This window comes from Oreochromis aureus, linkage group 13 (genome assembly GCF_013358895.1).
Source record: "Oreochromis aureus strain Israel breed Guangdong linkage group 13, ZZ_aureus, whole genome shotgun sequence".
Lineage (NCBI taxonomy): Eukaryota > Metazoa > Chordata > Actinopteri > Cichliformes > Cichlidae > Oreochromis > Oreochromis aureus.
Window position 1 is genome coordinate 27,611,999 of NC_052954.1, and position 12,189 is coordinate 27,624,187.

General features: G+C 38.5%; 1 protein-coding gene across 1 annotated transcript in view; it reads left to right on the forward strand.

Annotated features, from left to right (window-relative positions):
- The first annotated feature begins 8,116 nt into the window (after nt 1-8,116).
- peli1b (pellino E3 ubiquitin protein ligase 1b) overlaps nt 8,117-12,189 on the forward strand; it is a 58,285-nt gene continuing 54,212 nt past the window's right edge. The window contains exon 1 of the mRNA XM_039621767.1: nt 8,117-8,218. The gene's annotated coding sequence lies outside the window, so the exon portion shown is untranslated. The remainder of the gene's footprint in view (nt 8,219-12,189) is intronic.

Genomic DNA, 12,189 nt, shown 5'->3' on the forward strand with positions numbered 1-12,189 from the left:
TTTCTTTCATTAAACATATTCAAACATAATTATTGTGTATGAGCTGTCAGCGCACCATCTTGAAGCCACGTTTGTGCACGAAAGAAAAAGTTTATTTACACAACTGCAGAAAAACAAACAAACAAACTCAAAATACATATTTTGTAATACAAGTCAAAATATTAATCCAGGACATGAATGAAGACATGACTTTAAGCCTTGACATTTTTCTGCATTCATCCTCTTTTCAAACACCTCTTTTCCATTAACACTGTTTCTCTTCGGTGTGCACATTTCCTTATTTCTGCTCGCTATGGATGTTTTTGGCTCTGCACCATATATTACATAACTGGGCTTTGACACAAAAAGCTGTCATTGTTTGATATATTTGCTTTAGGTGAGCACACGCTGCCAGGCTGAAAAACAAATCTCATGGGATGCCAAACTCAACATTGCATTAGTTCATCTCTCAGCACTTTTCATCTCGCCTCTCTTGTCTGTCACACTTAGTCCCAACCCAACCTCACTTACTTGAAGTCTATAAAATGTATCTTAAAAAGGTTCTCTCTTCCTAAAACAGTGAGACAGTATATTTTCTCCAGAGTAAATCAGTAGCACTGCTGTTTTTCAGTAGTTCAGAATAAAAATAAAATCATTGCATTGTGCAACAGTGCGGATATGTTTTTGGACAACTACGGGGTCCGGTGCCCTTAGCAGACTTTTGTATTTTTCTATTGTTGTGCAATTTGTTGGGAAAAATGAGGATTCCATTCAAGACAGAGTGAACTCTATGAGCGGAGTTCTTCTTGATGCTTAATATACAGTCAGTGGAATCTTTATTAGGTACACCTTACTAGCACGGGGTTGGACTCTGCCTTAATTCTTCATGTCACAGATACAAGACAGTCCTGGAAACATTCCTCAGAAATTTTGGCTACAAATCCATGATGCTCCAACACATCCCAAAGGTGCTCTATTGGACTAAAATCTGATGGCCGTGGAGACAATGATCTGAGCTTTGTGGCACTCGCATTATCCTGCTGGAAGGAACTATCAGAAGACACTGCGTTCATAACACTCAGGTAGACTGTAATATTTTAATAATGCTCTGTTGGTACTAAGAGCTCCACAGCATTACACCACCAGCAGCAGTCTGAACTGTTGGTACTCTTCGTGTAGTTTTTGCCTAATTCTGTCCCGACTTTCTGAATGTCTCAGCAGAAACTGAGACTCATCAGTCCAACCAAGGTTTTTCCAATCTTCTATTGTCAAATTTTGGTGAGTCAGAGTGAATTGTAGGCTCAATTTCCTGTTCTTAGCTGACAAGAATGGCACCCTGTGCTTCAAAGTTCAGCGTATTGTGTTTGACCTGATGCTCTTCTGCATATCTTGGTTGTATCGAGTGTGTTTTTTTGAGTCACAGTTGCCTTCCTGTCAGCTTGACGTCGCCTGACCATTCTCCTCTGAACAAGTCATTTTCACTCAACGAACTGCTGTTCGCTGGATATTTTCTCTTATTTTGGCCATGCTCACTGTAAACACCAGTGATGGAAGTGTGGGAAAATCCCAGTAGATCAGCAATTCCTGAAATACTCAGACTGGGCCTTCTGGCACCAACAACCATGCCACGTTAAAAGTCACTTAAATTAGCTTTCTTCCTTTCTGATGCTTTGTTTGAACTTCCGCAGATAATTTTCATCATGTCTTCAGGCAAATGCACTGAGTTTCTGCCATGTCGTTGGCTGATTAGATTTTTTTTTAAAAACATCTAACAAAGAGACCTGTGAGTGTATGTGTGTTCAGTCTGTGAGTGAGGGTCTCAGATGACTTCGTCACATGGAAGGTGAAATTAAACGCCAACAGGCATAGAAAAATTTGCAGCGTAAACCTGAACATATTTAATTACACCCAATATTAACTAAAACCCTAATCAAAAGATAAATGGAGCCACAATTCAGATATTAATACTGAAAAAAATTGTTCAGCTTAAAGAAAAATCAGTTGTCTTCTTCTTCCTGTTATTATTATTAGTAGTAGTTCTAATAACTTATTATCTGTCTTTACATATAAAAATAAATTATGTTTCCTTCAAGAAATGCTTCATGTTGACTGTTTCAAATTTACCACATGTGCTTGTGTGCTTATGTGAATGCAGTTTCAGTTGTGAAAATCCCCACGCAATTCTCTTTGCCGTGTCTTAACTGCTTCTGTGCACTCATGCTGCTCTGAGTCTAACATTTCAACCAGGCTGTACACCTCATAATGCAACCTCTGGAAAACAGATAACAGCCTTACTGACAGGCTGCTATTAAAACAGTCCTTCAGTTCAGTGTGAAATAGGAGACTGGTTGTCTCTCCACACTCGATTACAGGCGTTGGTGAGCTCGGTGTGCTACCTAATTACTGTCAGTGACTCTGCAATTACATTCAATGACACTTAAATCAACTTTAAGCGTTTGTGTTGTCATGCCGATACAGCTGAGTCTCAAATATACATATATATGGTGCAATGTGAACAAATGCACAAACAAATTTGCAACAGTAGGAGACGAGCATGGTAAAAAGGCTCTCTGGGTAACTGATGTAACTGATCCAGATTTTGCAAAGTTTGTTAAACTTTAAATGAAGGAAAATTCAAGTTACAACTGTACACATCTGGTTGACATTACCTCTAATCATTTTGAGATGCGTCATATGTTTATTCTCAAAAAATGTTCCATTTTTTACTCTTCCTGAAAACATCACGGTGTACTTGAAGTTAGTTTGAAACGAAGCCTTGCGTCAAATTAACCGCTGTCCCATTTAACAAAGGGGCAATAAACCAGGAGAAATACAGCGCACCGCATGCTAGTGGTGCACATGGCAATAAAAGTTATGATTTAAGGGGATGCAATCATGTGGGGGATGATTTCATCCCCTCAAATGGGACACAATCAGCAAACCCAGAACAGATTAAACCAAATAAAAGCTACATTAACCGCTATCGGTTTTATCAAACTCTGGGAGAGTGCACAGAAGAGATATGTACAACAGAAAATGGCGTCGTCTGTTGGAGGAAATGTCTTATGTCTTGTCAAATAGATATTACTTATCAATGTTTCATACTGTACAGTAGTTAATGTATTGGTTTACAATGGCTATAAAAAGCTGAACTGAAGGCGTCGTCTGTGGATCTACCCATTCAATTTTCCTGTTGATTTAAAACAGATGTTGGGTAAATTACATCTGTACAAAAAAAGAAAAGAAAAGAAAAAGAATAAAAAATTTAAAATCACTTATTTAGGTACAGAAGGAGATCGAGACGTTCATTCCTGAGTTTCACGGGGTTATAACCAGCACTTTGTTCAGTGCTTTGTTAATGATCTTCAATCTGTAGTCTAATAAGTCACCTTCCTATTTCAGATTGCCAATAAATCACTCACATCGTTACTAAATCACTTCGAAAAGGTCTAAGTCATTGTGTTTGATCTTTGCGAGACCAGTGGGAAGCCAGATCTGAAATGTCGTTATCATATCAGGGACTCTGCAATAGCTTCGGTTTCAGTGCTGCACAAGTCATTCAGAGAGTGAGACTGTATGCACGTTTGAGGAAGGTACATTGTGATTTATAGTGTGTGAATGTGAGGCAGTTTCACTAGTTCACAAAAAAGTTTTCCACACAGTCAACGCAGTATTGTGTTCTATTCACAGCATGAGATACAAAAGACCAGGAAGCTTTCTAGTTTGGCTTTTTAATAGCCCTATCTACACATGCCTGCCACTTCATTAGGTACAGGACCCTTTTTGACTTTAGGGCAGCTTCAGTTTTTGCAGCATAGATTCAACAAGGTGCTGGAAGCATCCCTAGACATTTTGGTCTATAATGACATAACAGTATCACACAGATTTATCAGCTGGGCATTTATGAAGTCAATTTCCACTTTGACGACATTCCAAAGCTGCTTTGTTGGTCTGAGATCTGGTGACTCTGGAGGCTATTTAGATACAGTGAATCCGTTGTCTGTTTGAGTCTAACTTTATGACGTGGTACATAATCCTGCCGGAACCAGTCATCAGAAGATGGGTACACTGTGGTCCTAAAGGGGTGGACACACAGATAGGCTGTGGTGTTTAAATGATGCTCATTTGGTGTTAAGGGGCCCAAAATATGTCAAGAAAATATCCTCCACATCATTATACCACTAGCAGTAGCTTGAGCTGTGGATCCATGCTTCCATGTTATTTGTGCCAAATTCTGACCCTACCATGTAAGTATCGCAGCATAAATAAAGAATGATAAGGCCAGGTAGCATTTTTTTTTCCAATCTTCTATTGTCCAATTTCGGTGAGCACATGCAAGTTTGCTTTTCTCAGCTGACAGGAACACTCGATATGTTGTGCCTTCATAGATCCTCTTCTCCATACCTTGGTTATAACCAGTGGCTTTTAGAGTTGTTGCTGCTGCCTTCCTAGCTCCAAACCTTCTGCCCATTCTCCTCTGATCTCTGGCATCAACACCACCCTTTCACTCGGAGAACTGCTTCTAACTGGATATTTTCTCCTTTTTAGGCCATTTTTAGAAAAAACCAGAGAAGGATGTCTGGGAAAATCCTAGTAGATCATCAGTGAAATACCCAGACCAGCCCATCTGGTACAAACAACCATGCCATGGTCAAAGTCACATAAATTACATTTCTTCCCCATTCTGACGCTCGGCTTGAACTTCAGCAGGTTGTCTTCACTATATCTACATGCCTACATGTAGTTTCTGTGATGTGATTGGCTAATTAGATGACTGCATTACCAAGCAGCTGAACAGCTGTACCTAAAAAAGCGACTGGCGAGTGTATATTTCCAGTTGTATATACAAAGATCTACACTGCCATCTATAAAGCGTGCATAGAAGTTGATATCACCTCATGAATATGTTCTGCAGTAAATATATAACCACTGAAGTCATTATGTGATTATCCAACAGCAAAATTTAAATTAAGCCCAACCATATATCCACTGTTTCAGATACAAATGCATTTCAGTCAAATGACGCACTGACAGCTAAGACAGAAAAAAACGTTTTCCCAGCAGTTTGCCTCTTGCTTTGGTAACTTTAATTTCTAAACTTGACCACAAGGAGTTTAAAAAGTACAACACATTAAAGGTTACAAGACATAACCTAAACTTTAAATTGACTGCATTAATAATGCACTTTTCTAGTCTTACCGACCATTCAAAGTGCTGAATAAATTATTCTTTGTTACCTGTATTTTTAGAATATTATAATGCATGCAGACAGGGGGCTTTTATTTTAAAATCCCACCAAGAAAGATGACATCTCTTCTCAACCCTTCTCAGTAAGGAGTTTCAGTTTGGTTCATTTACATCTGGAGTAAATTACTGTGCATGCTGCATTATACTGTATGTAATAGCGCACATTAAAGTTTCTCAATCACTCTCAGAAATGTTGCTGTATAATTATAATATTTGGTTCTTCAGTGGGACAAAGCAGCGTTGTTAGGCAGAACCAATTCCACACTTCATCCTTTCACAATATGAGCAATCACCTTCAGTTTTGTTAATCAAATACACAAAGGAAAGCACACACACACACACACACACACACACACACACACACACACACACACACACAAAGCAATTCTGAACCCTACCAGTTACAAAAGTCCTCAGTCTTGTAATACCAGCACACTCACACACACAAGCACACACACACTGATTCACTCTATGTGTTGCTTTGTGATATGCTAAACATTCTGTAAACATTACCCTGTGCATGGTTACTGTCACCATGGCAGCATGACAACAGTGCTTAGCCCGGCCCCTCAAACACAGGACAGTAGTGTTATTTAATATTTGGCTACCCATGAGCACAGCATGTTTCTATCACATAATCCTGTCACACTAGTGAAGACTTCTCCATGCAGCCTTGCGCAGCTGAACACAGCCCAGCTGTTGCTATGTTTTGGTCTGATCGCACAACAACAACAAAGGATAAAATGCTCCCTGAGAACAGACTGGCCTTGGTGCAATCCCACACACTTTGTCCACGGTCAGCATCACATGGGACGAGAGCAGATGCTTTTGCTCAGATTTAGGGCGCTTAGATCATTCTGAGGTTGTGTATCAAGTTAATTAAGGAAGGACGGAAACAGATATGTTTATGTGGCTGTAACTGAGGAGATTGATGCCAAAATAAGTTTTCGGCCAACATGTGAAAAAGTTATTTTAATCCGCTTTTTGTTTCCAAAACAGCATCAAGATAGAGGTTGAAAACCCAGATTGTGTCATGAACCTGAAGTCGGTTCAAACTCTGTCAAAACATTCAGTAGCAGAACACAGAAACGGCAACATTCTGCTCGTTTAGTGAAACTTGCACTTGATTAGTTGTGGTGAGACGCTTAAGTATAAACGCCAATAAATGTACTTTTTAAAAAATCCTCTGTAGTAAAAAAGCAACCATCATCTCTGATTCAACCAGCAGAAGAAGCAGAGGTCAGGAGGCTACATTATTCTCCTCTCATTAAAGTTAAAACTCAGAGCTTATTTAAAGTGTTTCATTGTATTGTTAATCACTATCTTTATTTTGTATCATCTTTATTTAATCATTTGCTTATCATTTTTTGTATTGCTTATTGAAGTTTCTTACTGCCTGCATTTATATCAGTCAGAATTTTGGTTTGCTCATTTCTTCATGTAAACTGTCTTTAAACTGTCTCTTTAGACTGAATCAGAATCAAAAGCGGCTTTACTGGTGAAGTATATGTACACATACAAGGAACTGGGCTCTGGTTCAGACACCAACATGACACAGACAATAGTAACATATATAGTATATTTATATGTACAATGGTGCAGTGGTGCAGAGTACAAAGATGCTGGAAGAAATACGTTTTCTTTACTATAAGTCCACGTTTGTTTTTGTTTGTTTTTTTAATCATGCATTTTCCTAATTTTTAAATCCTTTTAAAAAAAAACAAAAAAAAAAACATTTATCCGGGTCAAATCCAGACCAGTGTGTTTAGCCTTGCGTTATATGGTTGCCTGCTAAAACTATAAGTTAAATTTAAAATTTCTTAATTCTTAACCAAGCAGCAACCTCAGGGGCTGAAAAGTAAAGCTAGCTCAGAAGCTCCAAAAACTGCAGTTCCTCTAAAAAAGCTGTGGTTGATGGATGTCTGCTTGGCTTCACCTCTGTTAATCTGATCTGGACAAAACTGGACGTCTCAGCAACGACTGTGGTATTAAACCCCATCCACACAAGAAGCCGTTCCCTCGTCAAGCATCACTTTGTGGCTGATGGTTGCTCGCCATTAGGTATTGTTGCCTAGGTGACCCTCTAATACATTTACCACCTTGTCATATGTCAGTCAAGGGTGTTCTGTGTTTTCCTTCATACTCGGGTCAAGGACCCGCTCACTTTGCAATTATTTCACTTGAAGTCAGTGAATGCGACTAGCTTTCTGCGCTCTTTGGCCGCCACATCGCTGCAAGTTGTTTCCTTTTGTGGCCGGGCGTAAGTGCATTTTGGAACATTTTTAATGCAATAAATTCAAGTTATATAGCTCACTGTGTGGTTAACTGTGTTAATACATTCTCAAAAATGTCTGTCCTCCAGTTTTGAGTAGTAAAATTGTTACTAAATACTTATACAGGTATAACTGTGGCATTATTCTAGATATAACTTTAAGATAATATCACATTTTGCACTCAAGCAAGGCTTTTTACCATGTGCACACATAAGTAACGGCAGGATCCACCTGTACCCCAAGGGTTTAAATCCAACCATATGCGCCACAAGTGTGTGTCTACATTTTTCATAATTTCCTGATGTTTTACACAGAAGTGCAGCCCACTGGCTCCTGCACAGAGGAGCACTTGTCAAAACATCCATTCTGAGTGAACTGAACTGGCTGCAGGAATCAAAGGAAGGTGTGTCTGCTGCTTTCAACCCTGGAAACGACCAGGAGCAGTGTTGGTGTTGTAACCGTAGCAACGTAAACAGGAGGGTTCAAACACTGATTAAAATGTGTGCAAAGATTATGCAAGGTGTGTGTATGGAAGTGTGTGTCTATGTGTGTGTGTGCATGCATACTGCACACATGGTTTCTTATGCTTCTTAAGTCAAAGCCTTAAAGTCAGTCTTCTTTCAGTCTCTGCAGCCTGTTGAAAACCACTTCAGCTCACAACGCCCACTACTCACTCCTGGCATCCAGTGGAGCAGCAGGCGTGTGTTTTATTAGGAAACGTAAGTGTGTGTTTTACAGCGTCTCAGCAGCATAAAAGTAAGTCTGTTTCTGTGCTGATGTGTGTGTGTGTGTGTGTGTGTGTGTGTGTGTGTGTGTGTGTGTGTGAGAGCAACGCTGAGTTCAGTTTAATGTGTTCTTGGCCTCCCCTGATTTTTCCACTCATTCTCACATTGAAGGAGTCGTCTCCCACTCTATCCAACTATATACATACAAGCATCATCAAAAAACATGAAGGTCTTCTGGTAAGACTGATCTTTTGGGCGTTATATACACACAGCTGGGGCCGTATTGCAGTAATTTTGTTTGCGCCACATCTGGTGTGGTTTCACTTCCCAAGTCTTTGAAGGAGAAAAGGTCATTTCAGTGAGATTTAGTTTGTTCCTGCGTGTTAATTTTTAAGTTTTGAGACAGTATTTTTTCTAACATACGTCACTATTAACTATTCTTTTTTTAATTAAGTGGAATATGAACTGATCCTCTTCGACTATGTGTTAGAACAACTGTGCCTTTCACATATTTGCTGTAACTGGTCTGAGCCACCAAACTAGTTTCCTTCCTGTGGATTAATGATGTGATCTAGTGATGTTTAGTGATGAACAACAGCTCTGAAATGTTACACAACATCCTGTATTCACCAGCAGTTCTCAAGCATAAAGTTGGGATTTAAGTGTTTTTGTTTGCTGGTTGCATTTTTTTTTTTTGCCTTCATTGGACAGTCACTATGTGAGAGACAGACAGGAACAAGAACCAAATGTTTGCTGCGTGTGTCATGGCTATAATTAAACTAAGGCTATTACGACTATGCTGCTGGTTGTTTCTTATATATGGGTCAGATGATTTATACACTTTACTTCTACGTTCCACCTCCACACTCTATTATAACTGTCAAACAGATTCCAACAAAATTTGGATCAATGGTTTAAGAACATGTGCATACATGGATGAAAGCAATTTTCAATGATTTCCGTACAGGGAGTGAATTTTTTGGACAAAAATTATTGATAATTTGGTGCAGACTCAGCAATTTTAAATAATTTGGAGAAAAAACAAATGCAATATCCAGCATATACACTGCCAAATCAAATATGCAGTGCTACCTGCTGTGGCGCCCCCTTGTCAGTGATGGAGCAGCTGAAAAGTAGCAGATTTTTGCTTATGCTACAATGCTTTCTGTTGACCATGTTGTTATTGTTTTTATTATTCAATATTATCTTCATATGAGATAACATAAGTCAGTTACACTTCAGAAAACTAGCCCTAATTTCCATCCCTTCATTGACTACTGGGTTGCTAAATTCTACAATAAGATACAGTTAAGTCTTAAAGTGTTAGGGCAATAACAAAGTCCTCCAAACTATTTAGATAACTGACTGACAAGGGGTTCCATGACCTGCTGAGTTCTGCTGTTTATCATTAAAAGATTCCAAGTATAGAACAAACATTTGGTAGCTGTTTACTGGAAGTCTCCAAACGAGGTCCAAGGATATGTCAATGCAAGAGAAAGGAAGCCATCGTTAGGAAAACCAAAATAAACCTATCGGATATATAACAAAAACTTTATGAGAGATCATTCTTAGAAGATAAGTAATTTACTGTCCACCTTAACAACACCAAAAGGCCTGAAAGATCACAGAGGACGACTCTTACAAACCGGGCCACATGGCCATAACAAATGGGAGATAAGATAAGATAAGGTTACTGTATTTTCTTCCATAGGAGGAAATCATCCAAGTACTGTCCTGAAAAAACAGACATTAACACCAAATAAGACAAAAACCACAAATAGAAACACAGACATGGGAATAAATAATAATAAAAATAATTTAAAAATAATTTAATCAACAAGTACCTAAAAACTCTCCATTTCTCTGTCACTCAGTCACAAGCTGCTCATGTATTTATTTATTTGTCATTTTTTGATGTCATGATGCTCCAAATGTTTTCATTTGGTCTGGAATGAAGACCGGCCAGCTCACCATGTAGACTCTTCTTTTATGAGGTCATGCTGTTTTAATAGCTGCATTATGGGTTTTAGCATTGTCTTGCTTAAATATGCAGGGCCTTCCCTAAAAAAACACATCATTTGGATGGGAGCAGATGTGCTAACTACCAATCCCTTAGGCATTAATGCAGTCCCAATACCATTAGAGATGTGGGCTTTTAGAGTGAGCGCTCATAACAAGCCGGATGAATCCTTTCCACTTTAGGTTCGAGAGCACGGTTTCCATGTTTTCCAAAAAGACTCTGAAAATTTCAAAGACCACAGAAAACCTTTTCACTTTACTTCAGCCCATTTTGAATCAGCTTTGGCCCAGAGAAGATGGCAGCATTTCTGGATCATGTTCACATATGGCTTTAACTTGCATTTGTGAATGGACAGACAATGATTTCTGAAAATGTTTCAGATTCCATGCAGTGGCTTACATGACAGAATCATGTGTGTTTTTAATGCAATGCTGCCTGAGGGCCTGAACATCACAGGCATTCAGTATGGTTTTTTTAGCCTTGTCTCCTTGTGCAAATATTTATCCAGGTTCTGTGAACCTGTTTTTAATGCTGCAAACAATGAGAAACTCTTTATAATTTTACATTGATGAACACTATTCCGAAATGATTCCACAATGTCTGGATCCAGTCTTTGTACAGAATGGTGAACCTCTGCCCACCTTGAGAAACTCTGCCTCCCTAAGACGCTCTTTTTAGACCCAATCAAGTTACTAACCTGTTCCCAATTAACCTATTTATTTGCAAAATTTTCCACCAGGCGTTGCTTATCAGTAACATTTACTTTTCTGGGCTTTTGGTGCCCTGTCCTTTTAGTTTTGAAACTTGTTGCTGCCATTAAATTCAAAATGAGCTAATTTTTTTCATGAAATAATCAAATGTTTCAACATTAAAGATCTGATATATTTTCTATGTTCTATAGTTAATAAAGAATTGATTTATATGATTTGCAAATCATTGCCTCCTGGTTCTATTTAAACTTTACACTGTGTCCCAGCCTTTTTTAAAGGCTGGGGTTATACAAATGTTGTGTCATGGTTCAAAAACCAATGGATCTGCTGAAGTTTCTGAATCCACATATTATATAAGCATACCTGGTGCTGTGTATGCACTATTTTATCCATGATCAAGACATATTGGCTTGAAAAACGTAATGGTAAGGTCTAATATAAACTAGACAGGACCACAAGCTTTGTATTAATGTTTCAGGTGTGCAATGACAGCTTTGTCATTGAAAAAGCTCATGAAAAAAATAACACAGACTCGTTATGCAAACAGCTCCGAAAAGTTTCATTCCACTGACTGAGTCCATGTCCTGGATACTGAAATATTTTGACTCAAACAAAAACAAATAGAAAGCCGATAATTCACCACACTAAAACCTGCTAAGTTGGTTTCTAAAACAAAAAGATGATTTCTGGAAAACACCCACAGACTCGCTTATCCTCACACACTCACGAACAGGAGGAAAAAGGAAAAAGATGGCATGCAGCGTGGTGGAGATAAAGACAAAGATGACGGCGGCAGCAAGACAGACACTAATGCAACTTTCATTCCAGTTAGCTCCACCCAGGATAAAGCTTTAAAAATGGTATGTAAGGTGTTTTCACTGAAGGTGAAGTCATGTACAGCAAATCTACAGAGTTATTATCACATGAATCTCACAGACTGATGTGAAAGGGGAGAGGCAGCAAAGCAGAAGAGCTGGTGTTCAAAGGAACCTCATAGTGTTTTGGTATATATCAAATCATCTTACTTTATTTTTATTAGATTTATTATTATTTATTAGATAATTTATTTCTTTCAAATATGGATTAAAAGAAGTTTTTACTTTTTTTTATAAAAATACATTCAGTTTATTCTAGTAGAGACAGTGCAAATGCCTATGAAAGTCTATTACGATTATCTATTACCACATCTGTCGTGAGTGCATAATTAAAATACAGTGTTGTGATGTCACAGTGAA